This window comes from Carassius auratus, unplaced genomic scaffold (assembly GCF_003368295.1).
Source record: "Carassius auratus strain Wakin unplaced genomic scaffold, ASM336829v1 scaf_tig00021499, whole genome shotgun sequence".
Lineage (NCBI taxonomy): Eukaryota > Metazoa > Chordata > Actinopteri > Cypriniformes > Cyprinidae > Carassius > Carassius auratus.
The window spans coordinates 117671-130022 of record NW_020525116.1 but is presented as its reverse complement, the minus strand read 5'-3'; the positions used below and the strand labels follow the sequence as shown (position 1 = coordinate 130022).

The 12352-nt window shown below is 50.9% G+C and overlaps 15 non-coding genes across 15 annotated transcripts; 7 read left to right on the top strand and 8 right to left on the bottom strand.

Moving 5' to 3' along the window:
• The first annotated feature begins 964 nt into the window (after positions 1-964).
• On the top strand, positions 965-1038 carry trnam-cau (transfer RNA methionine (anticodon CAU)). The gene has a single exon. It is a non-coding gene; the product is annotated as a tRNA-Met (tRNA).
• Positions 1039-2243: 1205 nt separating this feature from the next.
• Positions 2244-2326, bottom strand: trnal-cag (transfer RNA leucine (anticodon CAG)). The gene has a single exon. It is a non-coding gene; the product is annotated as a tRNA-Leu (tRNA).
• A 96-nt stretch (positions 2327-2422) lies between these two features.
• On the top strand, positions 2423-2496 carry trnam-cau (transfer RNA methionine (anticodon CAU)). Its single transcript has one exon. It is a non-coding gene; the product is annotated as a tRNA-Met (tRNA).
• Positions 2497-3701: 1205 nt separating this feature from the next.
• trnal-cag (transfer RNA leucine (anticodon CAG)) lies at positions 3702-3784 on the bottom strand. The gene has a single exon. It is a non-coding gene; the product is annotated as a tRNA-Leu (tRNA).
• Positions 3785-3880: 96 nt separating this feature from the next.
• trnam-cau (transfer RNA methionine (anticodon CAU)) lies at positions 3881-3954 on the top strand. The gene has a single exon. It is a non-coding gene; the product is annotated as a tRNA-Met (tRNA).
• Positions 3955-5159: 1205 nt separating this feature from the next.
• trnal-cag (transfer RNA leucine (anticodon CAG)) lies at positions 5160-5242 on the bottom strand. Its single transcript has one exon. It is a non-coding gene; the product is annotated as a tRNA-Leu (tRNA).
• Positions 5243-5338: 96 nt separating this feature from the next.
• Positions 5339-5412, top strand: trnam-cau (transfer RNA methionine (anticodon CAU)). Its single transcript has one exon. It is a non-coding gene; the product is annotated as a tRNA-Met (tRNA).
• Positions 5413-6102: 690 nt separating this feature from the next.
• Positions 6103-6185, bottom strand: trnal-cag (transfer RNA leucine (anticodon CAG)). The gene has a single exon. It is a non-coding gene; the product is annotated as a tRNA-Leu (tRNA).
• A 96-nt stretch (positions 6186-6281) lies between these two features.
• trnam-cau (transfer RNA methionine (anticodon CAU)) lies at positions 6282-6355 on the top strand. Its single transcript has one exon. It is a non-coding gene; the product is annotated as a tRNA-Met (tRNA).
• Positions 6356-7560: 1205 nt separating this feature from the next.
• trnal-cag (transfer RNA leucine (anticodon CAG)) lies at positions 7561-7643 on the bottom strand. The gene has a single exon. It is a non-coding gene; the product is annotated as a tRNA-Leu (tRNA).
• A 99-nt stretch (positions 7644-7742) lies between these two features.
• Positions 7743-7816, top strand: trnam-cau (transfer RNA methionine (anticodon CAU)). Its single transcript has one exon. It is a non-coding gene; the product is annotated as a tRNA-Met (tRNA).
• A 1208-nt stretch (positions 7817-9024) lies between these two features.
• On the bottom strand, positions 9025-9108 carry trnal-cag (transfer RNA leucine (anticodon CAG)). The gene has a single exon. It is a non-coding gene; the product is annotated as a tRNA-Leu (tRNA).
• A 1367-nt stretch (positions 9109-10475) lies between these two features.
• trnal-cag (transfer RNA leucine (anticodon CAG)) lies at positions 10476-10558 on the bottom strand. Its single transcript has one exon. It is a non-coding gene; the product is annotated as a tRNA-Leu (tRNA).
• A 1374-nt stretch (positions 10559-11932) lies between these two features.
• Positions 11933-12015, bottom strand: trnal-cag (transfer RNA leucine (anticodon CAG)). Its single transcript has one exon. It is a non-coding gene; the product is annotated as a tRNA-Leu (tRNA).
• A 96-nt stretch (positions 12016-12111) lies between these two features.
• Positions 12112-12185, top strand: trnam-cau (transfer RNA methionine (anticodon CAU)). The gene has a single exon. It is a non-coding gene; the product is annotated as a tRNA-Met (tRNA).
• Positions 12186-12352: the final 167 nt, after the last annotated feature.

Sequence of the window (12352 nt, the reverse complement as noted above, 5' to 3'; positions counted from 1 at the left end):
TCATCCAGCGACAATTGCGTGTAGGCCCGTGCAATCCTTTTATTACAGTGAAGTCAAAATTCTGCATGCATGCTGGCTAATGCTTACATGAAGCAGCAATAGCATCCTTCTCAATTCATGTAACACGTGGCCACGTCCTCCTTGAGGTTTTGTGAAGTTTCAAAGGCCATATTGCTGCACTGGCCCGGTCCTGAAGATTTGCCTTGTACAACGTTCGGAAGATTAGACCCTTCCGATCAGAGCAGGCCACACAACTCCTTGTCCAAGCTCTTTGTTTTCTCCAGACTGGACTACTGCTATGCTCCCTTGGCGGGTCTTCCGGCACGTACTATCAAGCCTCTGCAACTGATCCAGGATGCAGCAGCGAGACTGGTCTTCAACGAGCCAAAGAAAGCCCACGTCACACCTCTCTTCATAATTTGCACTGGCTACCAATAGCTGTTCGCATCAGATTCAAGGTACTGATGTTTGCCTACAAGATAACCACTGGCTCTGCAGCAATATACCTAAAGTCGCTGGTGCAGACCTACGCTTGCTTTCTGCAAGTGAACGATGCCTCGTGGTGCCATCCCAAAGAGGCACAAAATCACTCTCAAGGACCTTTTCCTGGACTGTTCCAGCTGGTGGATCGGCCTGCCTATCTCAATTCGAGCAGCGGAGGCTTTAACCCTTTTCAAAAAGTGTCTAAAAACTCATCCTTGTCTTCAACGCCTGCCCAATTAATACTGGCATTTGCCTAATGCGTCGTTTTGTCAAAGTTAACGCCCTGCTGGCCCAACGTAGCAGAAGACTGAAGTCTCTGTCTGCAGCCAAAGGATAGGTCTGTCAGAAGTGGGATTCGAACCCACGCCTCCAGGGGAGAGACTGCGACCTGAACGGCAGCGCCTAGAGACGCTCGAGCCGCACCTGAAACCAGGGACCTAGAAGCTACTTTTTCTCTGTTCGGGCCCCCTTTAGCCCACGGGCCTCGTTGGCGCAGTTAGGCAGCGCGTCAGTCTCATAATCTGAAGGTCGTGAGTTCGAGCCTCACACGGGGCAGGCTGGTTCTTTTTTTCTGATAACTGAGAGAGCTTAGACCAGGGGTGTCAAACTAAATTCCTTTAGGGCCCGAGCCCTGTAGAGTGTTGTTCCAACCCTTCTCAAACACACAAGGCATGTAGTTTTCAAATGAGCCTGAAGGGCATGATTAGTTGGATCAGGTGTGTTCTATCAGGCTTGAATCTAAACTCTGCAGGTCTCCGGCCTTCCAGGGACTGAGTTTGACACCCGTGGCTTAGAAAGAAAGAGTGAGGTTCTCTGTCCCCTTTCGTGTGGGTTTCCCTGTGTCTCCTGGGGGCAAAAGGCCACAGCTCCTCTTCAGGGCAGGTGAAATGATGCTTTGTGGAAAACTGTGAGGTTCCAGGTAAATTCCCTGAATCTCATCCAGCGACATTGCGTGTAGGCCCGTGCAATCCTTTTATTTACAGTGAAGTCAAAATTCTGCATGCATGCTGGCTAATGCTACATGAAGGCAGCAATAGCATCCCTCTCATATGCATGTAACACGTGGCCACGTCCTCCTGAGGTTTTGTGAAGTTTCAAAGGCCATATTGCTGCACTGGCCCGGTCCTGAAGATTTGCCTTGTACAACGTTCGGAAGATTAGACCCTTCCGATCAGAGCAGGCCACACAACTCCTTGTCCAAGCTCTTTGTTTTCTCCAGACTGGACTACTGCTATGCTCCCTTGGCGGGTCTTCCGGCACGTACTATCAAGCCTCTGCAACTGATCCAGGATGCAGCAGCGAGACTGGTCTTCAACGAGCCAAAGAAAGCCCACGTCACACCTCTCTTCATAATTTTGCACTGGCTACCAATAGCTGTTCGCATCAGATTCAAGGTACTGATGTTTGCCTACAAGATAACCACTGGCTCTGCAGCAATATACCTAAAGTCGCTGGTGCAGACCTACGCTTGCTTTCTGCAAGTGAACGATGCCTCGTGGTGCCATCCCAAAGAGGCACAAAATCACTCTCAAGGACCTTTTCCTGGACTGTTCCCAGCTGGTGGATCGGCCTGCCTATCTCAATTCGAGCAGCGGAGGCTTTAACCCTTTTCAAAAAGTGTCTAAAAACTCATCCTTGTCTTCAACGCCTGCCCAATTAATACTGGCATTTGCCTAATGCGTCGTTTTGTCAAAGTTAACGCCCTGCTGGCCCAACGTAGCAGAAGACTGAAGTCTCTGTCTGCAGCCAAAGGATAGGTCTGTCAGAAGTGGGATTCGAACCCACGCCTCCAGGGGAGACTGCGACCTGAACGCAGCGCCTTAGACCGCTCGGCCATCCTGACACCCTTGCCTGGCTAGAGATGGCCTGTTCGAGCCGCACCTGAAACCAGGGACCTAGAAGCTACTTTTTCTCTGTTCGGGCCCCCTTTAGCCCACGGGCCTCGTTGGCGCAGTTAGGCAGCGCGTCAGTCTCATAATCTGAAGGTCGTGAGTTCGAGCCTCACACGGGGCAGGCTGGTTCTTTTTTTCTGATAACTGAGAGAGCTTAGACCAGGGGTGTCAAACTAAATTCCTTTAGGGCCCGAGCCCTGTAGAGTGTTGTTCCAACCCTTCTCAAACACACAAGGCATGTAGTTTTCAAATGAGCCTGAAGGGCATGATTAGTTGGATCAGGTGTGTTCTATCAGGCTTGAATCTAAACTCTGCAGGTCTCCGGCCTTCCAGGGACTGAGTTTGACACCCGTGGCTTAGAAAGAAAGAGTGAGGTTCTCTGTCCCCTTTCGTGTGGGTTTCCCTGTGTCTCCTGGGGGCAAAAGGCCACAGCTCCTCTTCAGGGCAGGTGAAATGATGCTTTGTGGAAAACTGTGAGGTTCCAGGTAAATTCCCTGAATCTCATCCAGCGACATTGCGTGTAGGCCCGTGCAATCCTTTTATTTACAGTGAAGTCAAAATTCTGCATGCATGCTGGCTAATGCTACATGAAGGCAGCAATAGCATCCCTCTCATATGCATGTAACACGTGGCCACGTCCTCCTGAGGTTTTGTGAAGTTTCAAAGGCCATATTGCTGCACTGGCCCGGTCCTGAAGATTTGCCTTGTACAACGTTCGGAAGATTAGACCCTTCCGATCAGAGCAGGCCACACAACTCCTTGTCCAAGCTCTTTGTTTTCTCCAGACTGGACTACTGCTATGCTCCCTTGGCGGGTCTTCCGGCACGTACTATCAAGCCTCTGCAACTGATCCAGGATGCAGCAGCGAGACTGGTCTTCAACGAGCCAAAGAAAGCCCACGTCACACCTCTCTTCATAATTTTGCACTGGCTACCAATAGCTGTTCGCATCAGATTCAAGGTACTGATGTTTGCCTACAAGATAACCACTGGCTCTGCAGCAATATACCTAAAGTCGCTGGTGCAGACCTACGCTTGCTTTCTGCAAGTGAACGATGCCTCGTGGTGCCATCCCAAAGAGGCACAAAATCACTCTCAAGGACCTTTTCCTGGACTGTTCCCAGCTGGTGGATCGGCCTGCCTATCTCAATTCGAGCAGCGGAGGCTTTAACCCTTTTCAAAAAGTGTCTAAAAACTCATCCTTGTCTTCAACGCCTGCCCAATTAATACTGGCATTTGCCTAATGCGTCGTTTTGTCAAAGTTAACGCCCTGCTGGCCCAACGTAGCAGAAGACTGAAGTCTCTGTCTGCAGCCAAAGGATAGGTCTGTCAGAAGTGGGATTCGAACCCACGCCTCCAGGGGAGACTGCGACCTGAACGCAGCGCCTTAGACCGCTCGGCCATCCTGACACCCTTGCCTGGCTAGAGATGGCCTGTTCGAGCCGCACCTGAAACCAGGGACCTAGAAGCTACTTTTTCTCTGTTCGGGCCCCCTTTAGCCCACGGGCCTCGTTGGCGCAGTTAGGCAGCGCGTCAGTCTCATAATCTGAAGGTCGTGAGTTCGAGCCTCACACGGGGCAGGCTGGTTCTTTTTTTCTGATAACTGAGAGAGCTTAGACCAGGGGTGTCAAACTAAATTCCTTTAGGGCCCGAGCCCTGTAGAGTGTTGTTCCAACCCTTCTCAAACACACAAGGCATGTAGTTTTCAAATGAGCCTGAAGGGCATGATTAGTTGGATCAGGTGTGTTCTATCAGGCTTGAATCTAAACTCTGCAGGTCTCCGGCCTTCCAGGGACTGAGTTTGACACCCGTGGCTTAGAAAGAAAGAGTGAGGTTCTCTGTCCCCTTTCGTGTGGGTTTCCCTGTGTCTCCTGGGGGCAAAAGGCCACAGCTCCTCTTCAGGGCAGGTGAAATGATGCTTTGTGGAAAACTGTGAGGTTCCAGGTAAATTCCCTGAATCTCATCCAGCGACATTGCGTGTAGGCCCGTGCAATCCTTTTATTTACAGTGAAGTCAAAATTCTGCATGCATGCTGGCTAATGCTACATGAAGGCAGCAATAGCATCCCTCTCATATGCATGTAACACGTGGCCACGTCCTCCTGAGGTTTTGTGAAGTTTCAAAGGCCATATTGCTGCACTGGCCCGGTCCTGAAGATTTGCCTTGTACAACGTTCGGAAGATTAGACCCTTCCGATCAGAGCAGGCCACACAACTCCTTGTCCAAGCTCTTTGTTTTCTCCAGACTGGACTACTGCTATGCTCCCTTGGCGGGTCTTCCGGCACGTACTATCAAGCCTCTGCAACTGATCCAGGATGCAGCAGCGAGACTGGTCTTCAACGAGCCAAAGAAAGCCCACGTCACACCTCTCTTCATAATTTTGCACTGGCTACCAATAGCTGTTCGCATCAGATTCAAGGTACTGATGTTTGCCTACAAGATAACCACTGGCTCTGCAGCAATATACCTAAAGTCGCTGGTGCAGACCTACGCTTGCTTTCTGCAAGTGAACGATGCCTCGTGGTGCCATCCCAAAGAGGCACAAAATCACTCTCAAGGACCTTTTCCTGGACTGTTCCCAGCTGGTGGATCGGCCTGCCTATCTCAATTCGAGCAGCGGAGGCTTTAACCCTTTTCAAAAAGTGTCTAAAAACTCATCCTTGTCTTCAACGCCTGCCCAATTAATACTGGCATTTGCCTAATGCGTCGTTTTGTCAAAGTTAACGCCCTGCTGGCCCAACGTAGCAGAAGACTGAAGTCTCTGTCTGCAGCCAAAGGATAGGTCTGTCAGAAGTGGGATTCGAACCCACGCCTCCAGGGGAGACTGCGACCTGAACGCAGCGCCTTAGACCGCTCGGCCATCCTGACACCCTTGCCTGGCTAGAGATGGCCTGTTCGAGCCGCACCTGAAACCAGGGACCTAGAAGCTACTTTTTCTCTGTTCGGGCCCCCTTTAGCCCACGGGCCTCGTTGGCGCAGTTAGGCAGCGCGTCAGTCTCATAATCTGAAGGTCGTGAGTTCGAGCCTCACACGGGGCAGGCTGGTTCTTTTTTTCTGATAACTGAGAGAGCTTAGACCAGGGGTGTCAAACTAAATTCCTTTAGGGCCCGAGCCCTGTAGAGTGTTGTTCCAACCCTTCTCAAACACACAAGGCATGTAGTTTTCAAATGAGCCTGAAGGGCATGATTAGTTGGATCAGGTGTGTTCTATCAGGCTTGAATCTAAACTCTGCAGGTCTCCGGCCTTCCAGGGACTGAGTTTGACACCCGTGGCTTAGAAAGAAAGATTGAGGTTCTCTGTCCCCTTTCGTGTGGGTTTCCCTGTGTCTCCTGGGGGCAAAAGGCCACAGCTCCTCTTCAGGGCAGGTGAAATGATGCTTTGTGGAAAACTGTGAGGTTCCAGGTAAATTCCCTGAATCTCATCCAGCGACATTGCGTGTAGGCCCGTGCAATCCTTTTATTTACAGTGAAGTCAAAATTCTGCATGCATGCTGGCTAATGCTACATGAAGGCAGCAATAGCATCCCTCTCATATTCATGTAACACGTGCAATTCGAGCAGCGGAGGCTTTAACCCTTTTCAAAAAGTGTCTAAAAACTCATCCTTGTCTTCAACGCCTGCCCAATTAATACTGGCATTTGCCTAATGCGTCGTTTTGTCAAAGTTAACGCCCTGCTGGCCCAACGTAGCAGAAGACTGAAGTCTCTGTCTGCAGCCAAAGGATAGGTCTGTCAGAAGTGGGATTCGAACCCACGCCTCCAGGGGAGACTGCGACCTGAACGCAGCGCCTTAGACCGCTCGGCCATCCTGACACCCTTGCCTGGCTAGAGATGGCCTGTTCGAGCCGCACCTGAAACCAGGGACCTAGAAGCTACTTTTTCTCTGTTCGGGCCCCCTTTAGCCCACGGGCCTCGTTGGCGCAGTTAGGCAGCGCGTCAGTCTCATAATCTGAAGGTCGTGAGTTCGAGCCTCACACGGGGCAGGCTGGTTCTTTTTTTCTGATAACTGAGAGAGCTTAGACCAGGGGTGTCAAACTAAATTCCTTTAGGGCCCGAGCCCTGTAGAGTGTTGTTCCAACCCTTCTCAAACACACAAGGCATGTAGTTTTCAAATGAGCCTGAAGGGCATGATTAGTTGGATCAGGTGTGTTCTATCAGGCTTGAATCTAAACTCTGCAGGTCTCCGGCCTTCCAGGGACTGAGTTTGACACCCGTGGCTTAGAAAGAAAGAGTGAGGTTCTCTGTCCCCTTTCGTGTGGGTTTCCCTGTGTCTCCTGGGGGCAAAAGGCCACAGCTCCTCTTCAGGGCAGGTGAAATGATGCTTTGTGGAAAACTGTGAGGTTCCAGGTAAATTCCCTGAATCTCATCCAGCGACATTGCGTGTAGGCCCGTGCAATCCTTTTATTTACAGTGAAGTCAAAATTCTGCATGCATGCTGGCTAATGCTACATGAAGGCAGCAATAGCATCCCTCTCATATGCATGTAACACGTGGCCACGTCCTCCTGAGGTTTTGTGAAGTTTCAAAGGCCATATTGCTGCACTGGCCCGGTCCTGAAGATTTGCCTTGTACAACGTTCGGAAGATTAGACCCTTCCGATCAGAGCAGGCCACACAACTCCTTGTCCAAGCTCTTTGTTTTCTCCAGACTGGACTACTGCTATGCTCCCTTGGCGGGTCTTCCGGCACGTACTATCAAGCCTCTGCAACTGATCCAGGATGCAGCAGCGAGACTGGTCTTCAACGAGCCAAAGAAAGCCCACGTCACACCTCTCTTCATAATTTTGCACTGGCTACCAATAGCTGTTCGCATCAGATTCAAGGTACTGATGTTTGCCTACAAGATAACCACTGGCTCTGCAGCAATATACCTAAAGTCGCTGGTGCAGACCTACGCTTGCTTTCTGCAAGTGAACGATGCCTCGTGGTGCCATCCCAAAGAGGCACAAAATCACTCTCAAGGACCTTTTCCTGGACTGTTCCCAGCTGGTGGATCGGCCTGCCTATCTCAATTCGAGCAGCGGAGGCTTTAACCCTTTTCAAAAAGTGTCTAAAAACTCATCCTTGTCTTCAACGCCTGCCCAATTAATACTGGCATTTGCCTAATGCGTCGTTTTGTCAAAGTTAACGCCTGCTGGGCCCAACGTAGCAGAAGACTGAAGTCTCTGTCTGCAGCCAAAGGATAGGTCTGTCAGAAGTGGGATTCGAACCCACGCCTCCAGGGGAGACTGCGACCTGAACGCAGCGCCTTAGACCGCTCGGCCATCCTGACACCCCTTGCCTGGCTAGAGATGGCCTGTTCGAGCCGCACCTGAAACCAGGGACCTAGAAGCTACTTTTTTCTCTGTTCGGGCCCCCTTTAGCCCACGGGGCCTCGTTGGCGCAGTTAGGCAGCGCGTCAGTCTCATAATCTGAAGGTCGTGAGTTCGAGCCTCACACGGGGCAGGCTGGTTCTTTTTTTCTGATAACTGAGAGAGCTTAGACCAGGGGTGTCAAACTAAATTCCTTTAGGGCCCGAGCCCTGTAGAGTGTTGTTCCAACCCTTCTCAAACACACAAGGCATGTAGTTTTCAAATGAGCCTGAAGGGCATGATTAGTTGGATCAGGTGTGTTCTATCAGGCTTGAATCTAAACTCTGCAGGTCTCCGGGCCTTCCAGGGACTGAGTTTGACACCCGTGGCTTAGAAAGAAAGAGTGAGGTTCTCTGTCCCCTTTCGTGTGGGTTTCCCTGTGTCTCCTGGGGCAAAAGGCCACAGCTCCTCTTCAGGGCAGGTGAAATGATGCTTTGTGGAAAACTGTGAGGTTCCAGGTAAATTCCCTGAATCTCATCCAGCGACATTGCGTGTAGGCCCGTGCAATCCTTTTATTTACAGTGAAGTCAAAATTCTGCATGCATGCTGGCTAATGCTACATGAAGGCAGCAATAGCATCCCTCTCATATGCATGTAACACGTGGCCACGTCCTCCTGAGGTTTTGTGAAGTTTCAAAGGCCATATTGCTGCACTGGCCCGGTCCTGAAGATTTGCCTTGTACAACGTTCGGAAGATTAGACCCTTCCGATCAGAGCAGGCCACACAACTCCTTGTCCAAGCTCTTTGTTTTCTCCAGACTGGACTACTGCTATGCTCCCTTGGCGGGTCTTCCGGCACGTACTATCAAGCCTCTGCAACTGATGTCCAGGATGCAGCAGCGAGACTGGTCTTCAACGAGCCAAAGAAAGCCCACGTCACACCTCTCTTCATAATTTTGCACTGGCTACCAATAGCTGTTCGCATCAGATTCAAGGTACTGATGTTTGCCTACAAGATAACCACTGGCTCTGCAGCAATATACCTAAAGTCGCTGGTGCAGACCTACGCTTGCTTTCTGCAAGTGAACGATGCCTCGTGGTGCCATCCCAAAGAGGCACAAAATCACTCTCAAGGACCTTTTCCTGGACTGTTCCCAGCTGGTGGATCGGCCTGCCTATCTCAATTCGAGCAGCGGAGGCTTTAACCCTTTTCAAAAAGTGTCTAAAAACTCATCCTTGTCTTCAACGCCTGCCCAATTAATACTGGCATTTGCCTAATGCGGTCGTTTTGTCAAAGTTAACGCCCTGCTGGCCCAACGTAGCAGAAGACTGAAGTCTCTGTCTGCAGCCAAAGGATAGGTCTGTCAGAAGTGGGATTCGAACCCACGCCTCCAGGGGAGGACTGCGACCTGAACGCAGCGCCTTAGACCGCTCGACCATCCTGACACCCTTGCCTGGCTAGAAGATGGCCTGTTCGAAGCCGCACCTGAAACCAGGGACCTAGAAGCTACTTTTTCTCTGTTCCACGGGCCCGTTGGCGCAGTTAGGCAGCGCTCGTCAGTCTCATAATCTGAAGGTCGTGAGTTCGAGCCTCACACGGGGCAGGCTGGTTCTTTTTTTCTGATAACTGAGAGAGCTTAGACCAGGGGTGTCAAACTAAATTCCTTTAGGGCCCGAGCCCTGTAGAGTGTTGTTCCAACCCTTCTCAAACACACAAGGCATGTAGTTTTCAAATGAGCCTGAAGGCCATGATTAGTGTGGATCAGGTGTGTTCTATCCAGGCTTGAATCTAAACTCTGCAGGTCTCCGGCCTTCCAGGGACTGAGTTTGACACCCGGGGCTTAGAAAGAAGAGTGAGGTTCTCTGTCCCCTTTCCGTGTGGGTTTCCCTGTGTCCCTGGGGGCAAAAGGCCACAGCTCCTCTTCAGGGCAGGTGAAATGATGCTTTGTGGAAAACTGTGAGGTTCCAGGTAAATTCCCTGAATCTCATCCAGCGACATTGCGTGTAGGCCCGTGCAAATCCTTTTATTTACAGTGAAGTCAAAATTCTGCATGCATGCTGGCTAATGCTACATGAAGGCAGCAATAGCATCCCTCTCATATTCATGTAACACGTGGCCACGTCCTCCTGAGGTTTTGTGAAGTTTCAAAGGCCATATTGCTGCACTGGCCCGGTCCTGAAGATTTGCCTTGTACAACGTTCGGAAGATTAGACCCTTCCGATCAGAGCAGGCCACACAACTCCTTGTCCAAGCTCTTTGTTTTCTCCAGACTGGACTACTGCTATGCTCCCTTGGCGGGTCTTCCGGCACGTACTATCAAGCCTCTGCAACTGTTCCAGGATGCAGCAGCGAGACTGGTCTTCAACGAGCCAAAGAAAGCTCACGTCACACCTCTCTTCATAAATTTTGCACTGGCTACCAATAGCTGTTCGCATCAGATTCAAGGTACTGATGTTTGCCTACAAGATAACCACTGGCTCTGCAGCAATATACCTAAAGTCGCTGGTGCAGACCTACGCTTGCTTTCTGCAAGTGAACGATGCCTCGTGGTGCCATCCCCAAAGAGGCACAAAATCACTCTCAGGACCTTTTCCTGGACTGTTCCCAGCTGGTGGATCGGCCCTGCCTATCTCAATTCGAGCAGCGGAGGCTTTAACCCTTTTCAAAAAGTGTCTAAAAACTCATCCTTGTCTTCAACGCCTGCCCAATTAATACTGGCATTTGCCTAATGCGTCGTTTTGTCAAAGTTAACGCCCTGCTGGCCCAACGTAGCAGAAGACTGAAGTCTCTGTCTGCAGCCAAAGGATAGGTCTGTCAGAAGTGGGATTCGAACCCACGCCTCCAGGGGAGACTGCGACCTGAACGCAGCGCCTTAGACCGCTCGGCCATCCTGACACCCTTGCCTGGCTAGAGATGGCCTGTCCGAGCCGCACCTGAAACCAGGGATCTAGAAGCTACTTTTTCTCTGTTCGGGCCCCCTTTAGCCCACGGGCCTCGTTGGCACAGTTAGGCAGCGCGTCAGTCTCATAATCTGAAGGTCGTGAGTTCGAGCCTCACACGGGGCAGGCTGGTTCTTTTTTTCTGATAACTGAGAGAGCTTAGACCAGGGGTGTCAAACTAAATTCCTTTAGGGCCCGAGCCCTGTAGAGTGTTGTTCCAACCCTTTTCAAACACACAAGGCATGTAGTTTTCAAATGAGCCTGAAGGGCATGATTAGTTGGAACAGGTGTGTTCTATCAGGCTTGAATCTAAACTCTGCAGGTCTCCGGCCTTCCAGGGACTGAGTTTGACACCCGTGGCTTAGAAAGAAAGAGTGAGGTTCTCTGTCCCCTTTCGTGTGGGTTTCCCTGTGTCTCCTGGGGGCAAAAGGCCACAGCTCCTCTTCAGGGCAGGTGAAATGATGCTTTGTGGAAAACTGTGAGGTTCCAGGTAAATTCCCTGAATCTCATCAGCGACATTGCGTGTAGGCCCGTGCAATCCTTTTATTTACAGTGAAGTCAAAATTCTGCATGCATGCTGGCTAATGCTACATGAAGGCAGCAATAGCATCCCTCTCATATGCATGTAACACGTGGCCACGTCCTCCTGAGGTTTTGTGAAGTTTCAAAGGCCATATTGCTGCACTGGCCCGGTCCTGAAGATTTGCCTTGTACAACGTTCGGAAGATTAGACCCTTCCGATCAGAGCAGGCCACACAACTCCTTGTCCAAGCTCTTTGTTTTCTCCAGACTGGACTACTGCTATGCTCCCTTGGCGGGTCTTCCGGCACGTACTATCAAGCCTCTGCAACTGATCCAGGATGCAGCAGCGAGACTGGTCTTCAACGAGCCAAAGAAAGCCCACGTCACACCTCTCTTCATAATTTTGCACTGGCTACCAATAGCTGTTCGCATCAGATTCAAGGTACTGATGTTTGCCTACAAGATAACCACTGGCTCTGCAGCAATATACCTAAAGTCGCTGGTGCAGACCTACGCTTGCTTTCTGCAAGTGAACGATGCCTCGTGGTGCCATCCCAAAGAGGCACAAAATCACTCTCAAGGACCTTTTCCTGGACTGTTCCCAGCTGGTGGATCGGCCTGCCTATCTCAATTCGAGCAGCGGAGGCTTTAACCCTTTTCAAAAAGTGTCTAAAAACTCATCCTTGTCTTCAACGCCTGCCCAATTAATACTGGCATTTGCCTAATGCGTCGTTTTGTCAAAGTTAACGCCCTGCTGGCCCAACGTAGCAGAAGACTGAAGTCTCTGTCTGCAGCCAAAGGATAGGTCTGTCAGAAGTGGGATTCGAACCCACGCCTCCAGGGGAGACTGCGACCTGAACGCAGCGCCTTAGACCGCTCGGCCATCCTGACACCCTTGCCTGGCTAGAGATGGCCTGTTCGAGCCGCACCTGAAACCAGGGACCTAGAAGCTACTTTTTCTCTGTTCGGGCCCCCTTTAGCCCACGGGCCTCGTTGGCGCAGTTAGGCAGCGCGTCAGTCTCATAATCTGAAGGTCGTGAGTTCGAGCCTCACACGGGGCAGGCTGGTTCTTTTTTTCTGATAACTGAGAGAGCTTAGACCAGGGGTGTCAAACTAAATTCCTTTAGGGCCCGAGCCCTGTAGAGTGTTGTTCCAACCCTTCTCAAACACACAAGGCATGTAGTTTTCAAATGAGCCTGAAGGGCATGATTAGTTGGATCAGGTGTGT